This window comes from Solanum dulcamara, chromosome 10 (genome assembly GCF_947179165.1).
Source record: "Solanum dulcamara chromosome 10, daSolDulc1.2, whole genome shotgun sequence".
NCBI classification, from domain to species: domain Eukaryota; kingdom Viridiplantae; phylum Streptophyta; class Magnoliopsida; order Solanales; family Solanaceae; genus Solanum; species Solanum dulcamara.
Window position 1 is genome coordinate 57,151,546 of NC_077246.1, and position 13,629 is coordinate 57,165,174.

Here is a 13,629-nt window from a genome sequence, read left to right on the forward strand (position 1 = left end):
AGTAATAACTCAAACTCAATAACTACGTCTCCAAACGTAGGAGAGGATTGAACCATTAAGTTGGATGTTTCCTAAATTATTGTCCTGACATGGTAGGACTTGATTGGTTTTAGATCCACGATTAGTAGATTCGTTCTTACCCTGACAAGGTATTGAATGGACATAGAAAGAACATCGGCTTATTGTACTATAACTGGTTCATATGTAATGGTTGACAGATAAGAGAAACTCCCATATAGGTTTTGATAATACTCTGATTGGTTCATATGTGATGGTTGGCGGATAAGAGAAACTCCCATATAGGTTCGCGATTTCAGATCTCTAAGTTGATTTCATTCTACTTTGATGTATGTTTCATTCTTCTATATTACATACTCATACATTTAATGTACTGACATCCATTTGGGTCTGCATTATTTCATGATGTAGAGACAGGTACTAGAGATCATCAACAAGCGTATCGTTGAGGATCTATTTGTAACCAGCTATTTGGTGAGTCCTTATTTTTGGAGGATACCATATTTGTCTTTCTAACTTTTGAGTTAGCTTTTCTTCATTTGATTTAAGGTAGTCATGAACCTGTCATTGACACCATTTATACTATTGATAGAGGCTTCATAGACTAGATTATTGATGTCGATTGGTTTTGTTATTGACTAGTTTCTTTCTTACTAGTCTTGTTGAATTATTTGATTAGAAATATTGTTGGCCTTTGACCTTATTTATGAGTAGTATTCTTAAAGAGTTGAGTCTTCCTTCGATAGAATGTGATTGAATGAATGTGTGATTTGACTAAGTAGTTCACTTGAGGACCAACAATGGTCATCAAGTGTCGGCCACGTCCAGGGTACCCTCTTGGGGTGTGACATTCAGATGAAGAAGAAATTATCGAAGATAAGAATTATGCATATCAACAAATTTCTTCACATTGAGAGAGTCCAATGATGACTCAATAATTCAATACAAATGATGATTTGGGGATTGCATATTGAAATTGCCGAAGCCACAATTGTTTTTTCTTAATTTTATATTAAGATAATTTAGAATTTATTCTACCCACATTAGTATAATTGAAGATAATTTAGAATTTCTTCAATCCACATTAGGATAATTGAAATCACTAATGAACCAATTCTTAAGCAAAAACATGACCAACCAACAGAAACATCCATATACTTATAAGTGCGATAATAATTTTATTTACTTGAACAAAAAATAAAATAAAAAAAGGATAAGATTTTAAACCTTTTCTTGAGAAGAAACAAGATGAATAATTATTACGGACACTCAACAAAATAGATGAAAAATTATCAGCGATAGTTGACAAATTTGATTTTTTCTCCAGAAATTAGATGAAAATAATGATGACGGGGAAGACGAGTAGTTCTACTATATAGAACTGTGTTTATGGAAGAGTGGATTTTATATTTTTACTAGAGGTGGGAGGGTATGGGTTTGGGGGAAAGAAAATGAGGAAATATTAGTGTGTGTTTTCTATTGATTAATTATTTTCTAATGATTGGCTATTGTGATGTGATATTATCCCAACGGTAATATTGAGCAAAAAATTGGCTTTAACAATCAGCAAAAAATAGGTTGTTCTAAGTATATTTATAAAGACGGGATTCTTGTCCCTTCGTTAAAAAAATGGTCGTTAAAAGTCATATTTCTTGTAGTGTATGTATGCCCTAAGTGCCTCATCCAACTTCACTGACCAATCTTTTTTTATGCATTCACAGTCTTTTGCAATATCTATTTTACCTCTCTGTTGGATATCTCGACCTGCCCACTAATTTGAGGATGATAAGTCATAGCTACCTTATGCTACTCCCCATACTCTACCAAAAGATTCTTCACTGTCTGATTTATGAAGTGCTTTCCTCCATCAATGATAATGGATCTAGGAGTACCGAACCGGGTGAAGATGTGCTTCTTTAGAATTCGCTCACCACTTTTGAATAATTTGTGGGAAGAGACACAACCTCAACTTATGTAGACACATAGTCCAGTACCACTAAGATATACTAGTTCCCATAAGATGATGAAAATGGACCCATAAAGTCCAAACCCCATACATAAAAGATTTTGACATCCAAGATATTGTTCAATGGCATATCAGGTCTCCTTGATATGGTGCTCATCCTTGGCATTGATCACAGTTCTTTACATACCCTGCAACATCTTTAAACAATGTAGGCTAAAAGAAACTAGATTGTAGTACCTTATGGGTAGTGTGCTCCCCTCGATGATGGACACCATATGGTGAAGAGTGTCAACTATCCAACACTTGGCGCACCTCAGTTTCGGGCACATACCTTTTTATCATTCTATCGGAACCCTGCTTGAACAAGTAAGGCTCATTCCATATGTAGAACCTGGCCTCATACATCAACCTCATCTTTTGTTGTGAGATTGCATCTGGTGGGAACACTCCACTTACCAAGTAATTGACGATATCAGCATATCACAACAATTCAGTCGCATCCAGAGCTAATAACTGCTCGTCTGGAAATTCCTCTTTAATCCGCATTTGTTCCCCAACATGTGTTAAACTCTCTAACCTGAAAAAATGATCAGCAGCTTGATTCTCACATCACTTGCGATCCTTGATCTCAATATCGAACTCTTTCAACAACAGAATCCATCTAATAAGTCACGGATTTGCATCTTTTTTTCTAAAAGGTACCTAAAAGATGCATGGTCAGTATAAACAACAACTTTCATACTTACCAGATAGGATCTAAACTTGTCAAATGTATAAACCAATGCTAGCATCTTTTTCTCCGTGACAGTGTAGTTAGCTTAGGCTGAATCGAGATACTTGCTTACATAGTAAATTAAATGGAAGATCTTCGCCTTTCTCTGCCCAAGACTTCCCCTACTGTTGTGTCTCTAGCATCACACATGAGCTCAAAAGGTAACTCCCAATTGGGAGATATCAAGATTGGGGCTTCAGTCAGCCTTTTCTACAACAACTCGAATGCTTGCAAACACTTATCATCAAATATGAACATTACTTCCTTGTACATGGGCCTGGCGATTTTGGAAAACTTCTAAATTAATCTTCTATTGAACCCAGCATGTCCTAAGAAGTAGCAAACACCTTTTATTGAAATTGAGAGAAGTAATTTCTCTATCACCTCTATATTGGCTCTATCTACCTCCAGTCCCTGTTTGGACACTATGTGGTCCAATACAATCCCCTCCTTCATTAGAAAATGGCATTTTTCCCAGTTTATGACAAGTTTGCTCTCTTCACATTGTGCTAAAACCCTGCCCAAGTTCTACACACACAAGTCCAAAGACTCCCCAAAGACAAAGAAGTCAGCCATAAAAATCTCTACAAAATTCTCGACCATGTCATGAAAGATCATCATCATACACCGTTGGAAAGTTGCAGGAGCATTGCACAAGCTTAATGGCATACGCTTGAATGCATATTTTTGATAAATACATGAAAGTACTATTTTCCTGGTCTTCATGTAAAATTGAAATTTGATTGTACCCTGAGTACCTATCCAGAAAGCAATAGTAGTCATGTCCCGCTAATCTATCTAACATCTGATCAATGAAGGGAACTGGGTAGTGATCCCTCCTTGTTATCTCATTCAACCTACGGTAGTCCATGCAAATTCTCCATCCAGTGATTGTTCTGATGGGGATTAACTCATTCTTCTCATTTGTGATCACAATCATCCACCCTTTTTTAGGCACACACTTGACTGAACTCACCCATTTGCTGCCTGAGATGGGGTATATAATGCCTGTATCCAATCACTTAATAACCTATTTTCTCACCACATCCTTCATCAAAAGATTCAGTCTATGCTGAGGTTGTGCAACTGGTTTATGCCCTTCCTCTATGAAAATTATGAGCATGCATAAAGCTCGACTAATCCCATATAGATCAGCCATTTGCAAACCCATAGCTTTATTTATTTGTCTAAACACCTCCAGAGTTGCTGTAACCTGCACTTCAAACAAAAAAGACGAAATGATTACATATAAAGTATTATTCGCACCAAGGAATACATACTTGAGATGAGATGGAAGTGGTTTCAAGTCATATTTAAGAGCTTCTTCAGTTGAAGGTTTGGGTGAAGGACCCAACACTTTATTTATTGGCTCCACGTGTTTTTTTCACATGCTCACACTGGGAGTATCTAACACGCCAGCAATTTCTTATGCTACAACATCACCCTCTATATCTTGACCCATTAACACTTACTCCATAGGGTCCCTTGATTCCACACATTTTACTGCCACTACTTTATCAATAGCAGTAATCGCAAATAGCTCCCCATATACAGCAAGCAAGTTTAATGCGTTATACACATCAAAAACCTCCACCTTGTCATGAGCTCTCATTATGAGCCTTTCATCTTCCACATCTATCAATGCCCCTTATATTGCCAAGAATAGGCATCGTAGAATGAAAGAGACCTTCAGGCCTGGCTCAAAGTATAAAATGACAAAGTACATGGGGAAAATGGGAGATCTCGCCTGGACTAAGACATCATCAATGATTCCATCTAGCCTATCCACGAAGCGGTCTGCTAGTTGCAACAAGATGGTAGTAGGATTCATATTTACTAAACCCAATTTCTTGAACATAGAGGTGGGCATCAATTTGATACTTGCACCCAAATCAAAGAGTTATCTTGCGTTCATACCTGATAATGGCAACCTATACCATGAAACTCCATGGACCTTTCTGTTTGGTTAGGACCTTAACTTTATTTAGAATTTTGAAACTGCAATCCTCAGTGACTGCTACTGTCTCATACTTACCCAACTTGCTCTTGCTGGCCACAATGTCCTTGACATACTTGGCATACTTTGGGATACCCTACAAAACATCAATCAAAGATAATTTAATTTGCACCTATTTTAGCAAGTCGATGAACTTCTCAAAGCTCTCATTCTTCTTATTTTTAAACTTTTGTGAAAATAGTGGAGGAGGTTTTATTTTTGATTCTTCCTCTGCTTTTGACCTGGTGGGTTCACATTCTTCCCCAACTTTTCCTTTACCTTTTACCTTGGCCAATTTAGTTTGAGGAGATAATTTAGCTAGTGGGCGACCATTACAAGTACTCACAACATTCACCTATTTGGGGTTTGGTTTAGTGTTACCTGGCAGACCTCTTTGTTGGCCAGAGTTTTATGCATTTGCGAGTTGCCCTAGCTGTTTTTCTAAGTTTTGAGTTGCTAGATGATTTTTGCGAACATCTGCAGCCAACTTGTCTTGGTCAGCCATGATATATTTTAGCATGTCCTCAACACTCATGTTTCCTGATTTGCCCATTTGTTGGTTCCACTGGCCTTGATTATTATAGTGTTGTCCACCTCCTTGTGGCCTGAATTGGGTCTTCCCTTGATGTTGATTCCCCAAGAAATGTTTTGGTGGTTTCTCCAATTTGGGTTGTAAGTATTACCATAGTTTGGTTGACCTCCACCACTTGGTGCATTACTCATGAAGTTCACAGACTCAGGATTAGCTACATAGTACTAGGCTACATGTTCACTACTTCCACACACCTCACACCACATTGGTTACTGTTGAACCATATTTACTGAAGCCTGCTGCTATTCCAATGCCAAATTATTAAAATGTGTGGTCATCATATTCTGCGTTGCTGAAATCTGTGTAGTCAGGATGTCATAGCATCAACTTCCAACATGCCCGCTTGTTTATGTACCACAGGCCTGGAGTTCCCTCCATTCTATTCAGAATTTCCTTGAGATATGCAATTAAGCAATGTATAAAGCTCATCATAGGTATTTTCCAGCACCTGTCCACCTACAACAGAATTAAGAAGAATTTTGATGTTGGGTTTTAACCCCTCAATGAAGGTATGGACCAACACCTCATTAGTTTGATAATGGTGAGGACAAATAATGAGTAAGGATTTAAACCTGTCCCAAGTTTGGTACAAATTCTCTCAAGATTTTTGTTTATAACGTAAGATTTCACTTCTCAACTTTTTTGTCTTCCCCGAAGGAAAGAACCTGATTAGAAACTTGTGAGTCAAATTATATCATGAAGTGATTGAATTTGGTGGTTCCAAATTCAATCACCGTTTTGCTTCCCCCAACAAAGAGAAGGGAAATAATGTCAGCCTCATATAATCAGGAGATACCCTAGTGGCATGTAAGTATCGCTGATCTCTAGAAAATTCTCAATGTGTAATTGGGGATCTTCATGAGGCCAACTAGCAAACTGCCCATTAGTGTGCAAAAGTTGCCCCATATTCTACTTCAACTCAAATCTACCTCCAGCCGGCGATTTCTAAATGTTAGAAGTAACATTCTCTGTGAGTGGGACGACCACATCACGCACTATCCTTGCTTCCATCTCTACATGCGCCTATTTAGGTGTCTCTATAGGTACCTTTTGTCCCGACTCTAGCTCAAATTGAGGCACATGATATTGCAGACCAACTCTTCGCCTTTTTTGATGTAAAAATCTTTCAGGCTCAGCTAGTGTCTCTAGAATCTCCCCACTTCTATCTAGTGTACTGTCTAAGTTACCTGCAAAATTTCATAGCTAAGATCAAGTTGTCAACACTAGCATAACTAATAGAGAAACTTCGAAAAGAACAAATTATTTCCTAATTTAAAGTCTTCGGCAATGGTGCCAAACACTTGTTGCTACCAAAGCGTACACAAGTGTACGCGGTCTTACAAGTAGTAAAATGACACTTTTCATAGCCGGATGGCCGAATCCAAAGGACTTTAATTAGGCTACTTATTCCTTTTCAGTGAACTAAACTAATCACGTTTGTTGTAATAAGTTGAGATATTTCTAATACTAATTTCATATATAAAGAAATGACTACTATTAAAAATAATTCAATGATTATGGGGATTAATTAGATTACGAGAGATTCCAGGGTTGTAGTACAAAGAAGTTCAGCATAATATTCTCCGCTTTTAGTATTTGATGGGTTATTTAATTACTGATTCATAGGGTTGATATTACAATTATTTTCTTCCGACCTCTACCTGCCTATCTTTATCGACAACCTAACTACAAAATTGAGCGAAGATAGGCATGTGTCAATAAAAATGCATTAAGTTATCTTCCTACTTCTTAACCAAATGTGGCATAGAGGTATGTGTCTCTAGCATTCTATATACGAATCACCCTAAGTTAACCCTAGCATGAACACATTCCCTACATTCTTTGTTCTATCTCCTATTCATCTTCCAAATTCATGGTAAACAATACATGTATTCTAATGCTGGCCAAATATTAAAATAGTAAAAATAAAAATGCAGAAGTAATTAGAATAAATAACCCATCATCAACAAAAATCAGATATTATTACACCATAACTTCGTAGCTACACAAAGTAAATTGTTTCATACAATTTAATGCTCAAAAGAAAGAAGAATAAAAGAAACCTACCACAAGCGTACGTACCCATACAAAAAGCCCTAAGGGTCTATTTATAGGATTTGGGAAGAAAATCTCTTTTTCCTTGCGGAACCCAGACTAATTTAAAATTGCAGAATTTTTTCGGAGACACAGTGGCGAGGCGTGCCCAGATAACGCCAGGAATACCCTTCTGTAGTTTTAGTTCTAGCGCAGCGCTAGCAGTGCGCCCGGCCAGGCCTTTAGTTCTTCAGGCTTTGGCGTGGCACGCCTACAGTGCGCCTGTGTCTGGCTTCAGTGGTTCAAGTGATGGGGTAGCATGGCTGCAATGCGCCTCAGTCCTGATTTTCCTTTTGATCTTCCTTCTTGTTCCTGTTCAGCTTGTACCACTATAATTTTTGCTTTTGAGTGATCAAATTTCTTCCAAAATTCTTGCATTCACTCAACACATACCTTAGCACAAACTTATCCTTCATTCACTTCAAAATAAACATTTAAGATATAAAATATTCTCAAAACAACTATCAAATATGGGCAAAGCAAGGCACATGGGCACATAAATGTGCTCAAGATCAGAAATCTTTGGGACACTATGGATGGAAAGGATCCATTGATGAAATTTTCACATACTTGATGATCCTTAGCTATGAAATTAGAAAGGAGACGTGAATCCTTGAAACCTAGCTTGACTTGGGAAAGAAGACCTTGGGAGAGTTCCTTGTTAGCCTTAGAGATTTTTGAGAGAATTAGAGAGATGGGGAGTGTTTGAAGGAATTGGATAATTATAGGTCATCTAAATTAACCCAAAATGACATAGGTTTAGGAGTTAAAAGAATATGAAATGTCCAAAATAAACCTGGATAAATTCTATTGAAGTGACCTTACGGACAAGACCTACGGTTTGTATTCTACGTATCGTCAAAGGCACTCGTAGAACCCGTGCACAACTATTAACGCTACTGAAATTGCAATCCATTCTTACGAACCAAGTCTACGGGTCGTAGGGACCATTCGTCTTGCATACTTCCAAAATTCTCAAAATCTTAGTCTCTCGTTCTCCCTCTACGAGCCATCCTATGACTCGTAGAACTTTCCATGATTTGTAGGACCTTCTCGTGGAACCTACCCTGAGTTACTGGAAATTGACACTTTTCAAGAGCCTTGCAACGACCCTTATTTACGGATCGCAGGGCCTTTCCTACGAGACCAATAGTGGGAAAGGTTTGGATTTTATATCCTTTGTTTATGAAACATGATAAAAGTTCAGTTACTGAACTTTTAACCAACAATTCCTTTTTAATGGATTCCTTCAAGAAATTTTAAAAATTAGAAAGAAAAAAAATGTCTCATAGAAGTAGAAATGGGGCGGGTTTAGAGTTAGGTGGGACGGGTGGGTTTATAAATATGCGGGACGGGGAGGATGTGGGACGGATTGAAGTAATTATTATCAAAATTAATGCAGGATGGGTTGTGGGTTTATGCTGATTTATATGGTATCAAATATGAACCCGCAGAAAATTAAATTTTTGTAATTAGTAAAAATCAAAGATATAAATTTTTATATTAAATTTCGACTTTAATTTTAACTTCTTTTAAAAAAAATTAAACTAGACAAATGTTAACTAGAGTTAATTAATGATTAAGAAATAATTATTGAAATGTTAACTAGAAACAATTAATTAGTTGTTGAGATGTTAAATAGTGAAAAATGAAAAACAATTATGATTTTATTTTGGGACAATTTTAAATATATACAATAAACTAATTAGTTTACAACATATATAGTCATATTTATTTACATAAAAAATAGGCATATATACACTCACTATACAATATAGATTACTTATACATGAGCTATACACTGAATATACATTGTGATACACTCAAAAATTGAATATATCTTGACTCTACATGAAATATATACTGATTATACATGCCTATACAACGAATGACCATTTTTTTGATAATTACTTTGACCAAATTGCCACTAGGTGTAATTTTCCCTTTTATTTTTTATATTAAAATCAATTAAAAAGGAAAAAGAATATAAAAATTTATGCGAGGTGTGTTTATGTGGAGCGGGTCTATATGGAGCAGGCCGGACAGGTTGAAAATGAAAAAAAAATTATGCAGGGCAGGTTAAAAATGAAAATAAAATTGTTATGATGGACGGTTTAAAAAATTTGCAGATTGAGCTAAACCCGCCCCACATCCGCCCCATTGTCATCCCTACATAGAAGGGGAAGAAACAGAGATTTTCGATACCAACTACCCCATTGAAGAACATTCATTCTACACTGAAATCAATTAACATCAATTCTTTAATAAATATTCAGGTTGGAGTCGTCTAAACTCCTTCATCATAAAAATGAAATAGTAAAAAAGAAAAAACATCAAGACACAACAACGACATTGAAGAACATTCACACACTTGAGCGCACACAAGACACAACGACAGGTCCTCTATTATCCAAATATGCCCATCTTAATCCAATCCACTCAGGCCCCTAATTTTTAGGTTGATCTAACTTAATTCGACTTAGATCAACTCTCCCATTTGACATTTGTAATATTTACTATATATCCAACCGATAAGTGGGAATAGCCATTAGATGTTGAGCTCTAGTCATAACTAAACCAAATTTCTCAGTCATGTCTAAATCATTTGGCATCATACCATTTGGTAGCTTCCAATCAAAACAATGAACCAATTGTGCTAGCACCAGGCGAACGGTTGTGAGGCCTAATTGTAATCCAGGACAACTTCTTCTGCCGGATCCAAACGGTAAAAGTTGAAAATTATGTCCACGAAGATCAATGTAGCTATCAATAAACCTTTCTGGCATGAATTTCTCAGGTTCTGGCCAAACTTTTGGATCTCTTCCAATAGCCCAAGTATTTACTAACAGTCTTGAACCTTTAGGTATATCAAAGCCATCAATTGTGCAATCTTCAATGGATTCATGAGGAATCAATAGTGGTGCAATGGGGTGAAGCCTAAAACCTTCTTTTATGACCATGTCTAAATACTCTAATTTTTCAAAGTCGGATTCATTCACCATTCTATTCATGCCAACTACTTGTTCCAACTCCTTTTGTAATTTCTTAATTACTTTTGGGTGCCTTAGAAGTTCAGAGAAAATCCAGTCAATTGATGTTGATGAGGTATCCATTGAAGCTATTAGCATGTCCTGCATTATTTTTCATTTGTTAAATTAATAAACATTCACATGTATGTTAAGTACATTATCATTTACTTTTACCTGGTAAATTTAAGAAATGCAAAACAAATCTGGAATACACATTAAGAGGAATGAAATTTTAACATACTTTTAAATAGAGTTTAAATTACATACACTATTAGTATAATATATTTTTTACATTATCAAGTCATTCCAAAGGATGTCTACACAGTCTCCTAAAAATGTGGAATTTATAATTTAAAAATAAGACAGATTACCTATTATATAAAAAATAAAGATGACCTAATAATATAAAAATTCTTTACAGTAATAACATGTATACAGTCGAATTTAATGAAAGTTATATAAGCAGTTGGTATAAAATAAATTTGAAGTGGGAATAACCATCAAATTTGTAGTAGCACAATTTTGTAACAACCTTCTTAGTAGTTATCAATATGCTAAATGATAAGTATAGGGTCCCATAGGATTTGCACCATTGTGGGAGACTATCAGAGCAGACATGTGAAGCAAATTTCTTTATCAAACTTTTTAAGCATAATAACTCTATATAGATATAATTTTTCTCATTATTTATAATGGTAAATTTAGATTTGTCATTATACAAGCGCTGTAGCGAATTATACAAATGCTATATCCACGAATTATTTGTATACCGAAATATACAAACACTACGAATTATATAGAGAATTATACAAACGATGTACACAAATTGTATAGCGAAATATATAAACGCTATACAAAAACTGTGAATTGTATAGCGAATTATACAAACGCTATACAAAAACTGTTAATTATATAGCGAATTATATAAACGCAATTGTATAGAGAATTATACAAATGCAGTACACAAATTGTATAGCAAAATATACAAACGAATTAAAACAAATCTTAGCAAAATATACCCACGAATAATAATAAAATGAAACTATACCCATATAGAATAATAAACTAGTAATGTTTATCATCTCGTATAATTTTCCCAATTTCTTATGCAGAGTTGTGGATCCTCAAACAACTACTTTAAGTATTCATAACTAGATTCTAAACTTAATATTTATATATATTCAATAAATTTTTAAAATATAAATACATTATTGTTTGAAAAAAACTACTGAGTTCGATTGAATCTACAGCCGAGCTTCTAAATCCGCCCCCGACTACAATGGACCAAATTCAAATGCATTAATATTTCCTTGTTCCATGTCTTTATCTATTGTCTTATAATAATATGGAGACAATGCGAAAGAATTGATATACTATCAAGTTGCCCGAAGATATTTATAAGTAATTCTAAATAAAAGTTTTCTACCAAAAAAATTCTAAATAAAAGTGAAATTAATTGTGGTCCTCAAAATACAAGAAGTCACCTATTATAACAATAAAAATGATGAGCTAGTGAAAATCTTCTTATACCTTGGGTAACTATTAGTTAAACTCAACTAAAATTAACTTGCAATTCTATTTATTTTATGATGAATCATACCAGCAAAATAGCTTTCACATGGCGACGATCAAACTCAAATTCAGATTGGCCAGATTGCATGATATTCATCATAGTATCAACAATATCTTTGGTTTGCTTCTCCTCTTTGTAATCTTGAACATGTTCATCAATCACTCTCTCTAAAAATTCATCAAAAATCTTTGCCAATTCCTTCATACGACGAACAACTCCCTGCAAATCAAACACATTAAGAAAGGGGAAAAATTCACCAATGTTTGGTGTTGCTGCTAAAATCAAAGTCTCTTGAATCACATATTTAAAACCCCTTTCATCAAATTCATCATCCATGTATTTCTTTCCAAATACCATTAAACAAGCCATGTTGGCATTTAGTGTAGCAAGTTTAGCACTAATATCAACTTCAACACAACTAGAAGCTGCCCGATTGATAAAAGTTACAAAATTTGTAACTTCTTGTTTTCTCATTTCTTGAAATGAATTGATCTTGAGAGTACTAAGCAATTCTAACGTGCACAATTTTCTCATATTTCGCCAATAAGGTCCATATTTTCCAAATGTCAAATTTCTTTGATCGTAGGCGATGAATTTAGCAGCACTATTATTTGGTCGGCTCGCAAAAACAAGATCATGATTTTTCAAGAATTGTTCAGCAGCATGAGGAGATGAAGCAACAATTACAGGAACTAGACCAAATCTCATGCTCATTATGGAACCATATTTTTTGGCTATTTGATGAAGATCTTGGTGGACATTTTTGCCAATCATATGAAGATTTCCTATAATTGGAAGCCCTTTTGGGCCAGGAGGGGGGTTTTTCTTTTTTTTTCATGAATTTGTAGTGTAATTCTTGAAGAATGTATAACACTGCAAGTAGTGCAAGAACTTGTAAGAATATTAAAGCCATGGATATGGATTTTTTTTTTTTGCTTGCTAACGTGCAAATATTTATTTATAAAGAAGTCACGAGTGATGGCAGTGGAATTAATGAATTTTCTTGGTCTTGTGTTGAAATATCTACCATATTAATTGTTGTGGTCCATCTTAAGTTGTCTGTGACAATACAAACAAACAAAAAAGAAAATGACGAAGAGAAAAAGAAAACACAATGAGACTATAAGAGAAAAAGAAGTTATAACTAGACCACTTAACATAATATCTAAATAAAAATACCATTTCAATTAATTATAAAAATTCTTTTTTTCTTCTCTATTAATATTCGGATACATCACGACTTATGTATCATATTTATGTTTTAGTTATCAAATACATTATAAATTTGTTTGTGTACAATAAATCTGATACAAATGTTATTGTTGATACATAACCCCAATTATTTGAAGCCTAAATTAGTGTGAATCTAATTTATTGTTATGTACCCCAATACACAACTATGTATCTTTGTTATGTATCGGATGAAATAGCATTGTATCCGCGAGTTTTGAAAAATTCAAAATTATTGTAATTTAAAAAACCTTTGAGATAGAATGTAATTAGGGCTCAAATTGTTGAGATTTTCTATATTTTATACTAAAAAATAGTGAAACGACAAAAATCTTATAGGAAGAAAAGACAATAGTCTC

The 13,629-nt window shown here is 34.9% G+C and overlaps 1 pseudogene across 1 annotated transcript; it reads right to left on the reverse strand.

Moving 5' to 3' along the window:
- Positions 1 to 9,655: 9,655 nt before the first annotated feature.
- On the reverse strand, positions 9,656 to 13,005 carry LOC129870507 (cytochrome P450 71AU50-like; annotated as a pseudogene). The gene is made up of 2 exons (XR_008762090.1): positions 12,068 to 13,005; positions 9,656 to 10,569 (listed from the first exon to the last, which is right to left on the reverse strand). The product of XR_008762090.1 is annotated as a cytochrome P450 71AU50-like (transcript).
- Between the last annotated feature and the right edge of the window lie 624 nt (positions 13,006 to 13,629).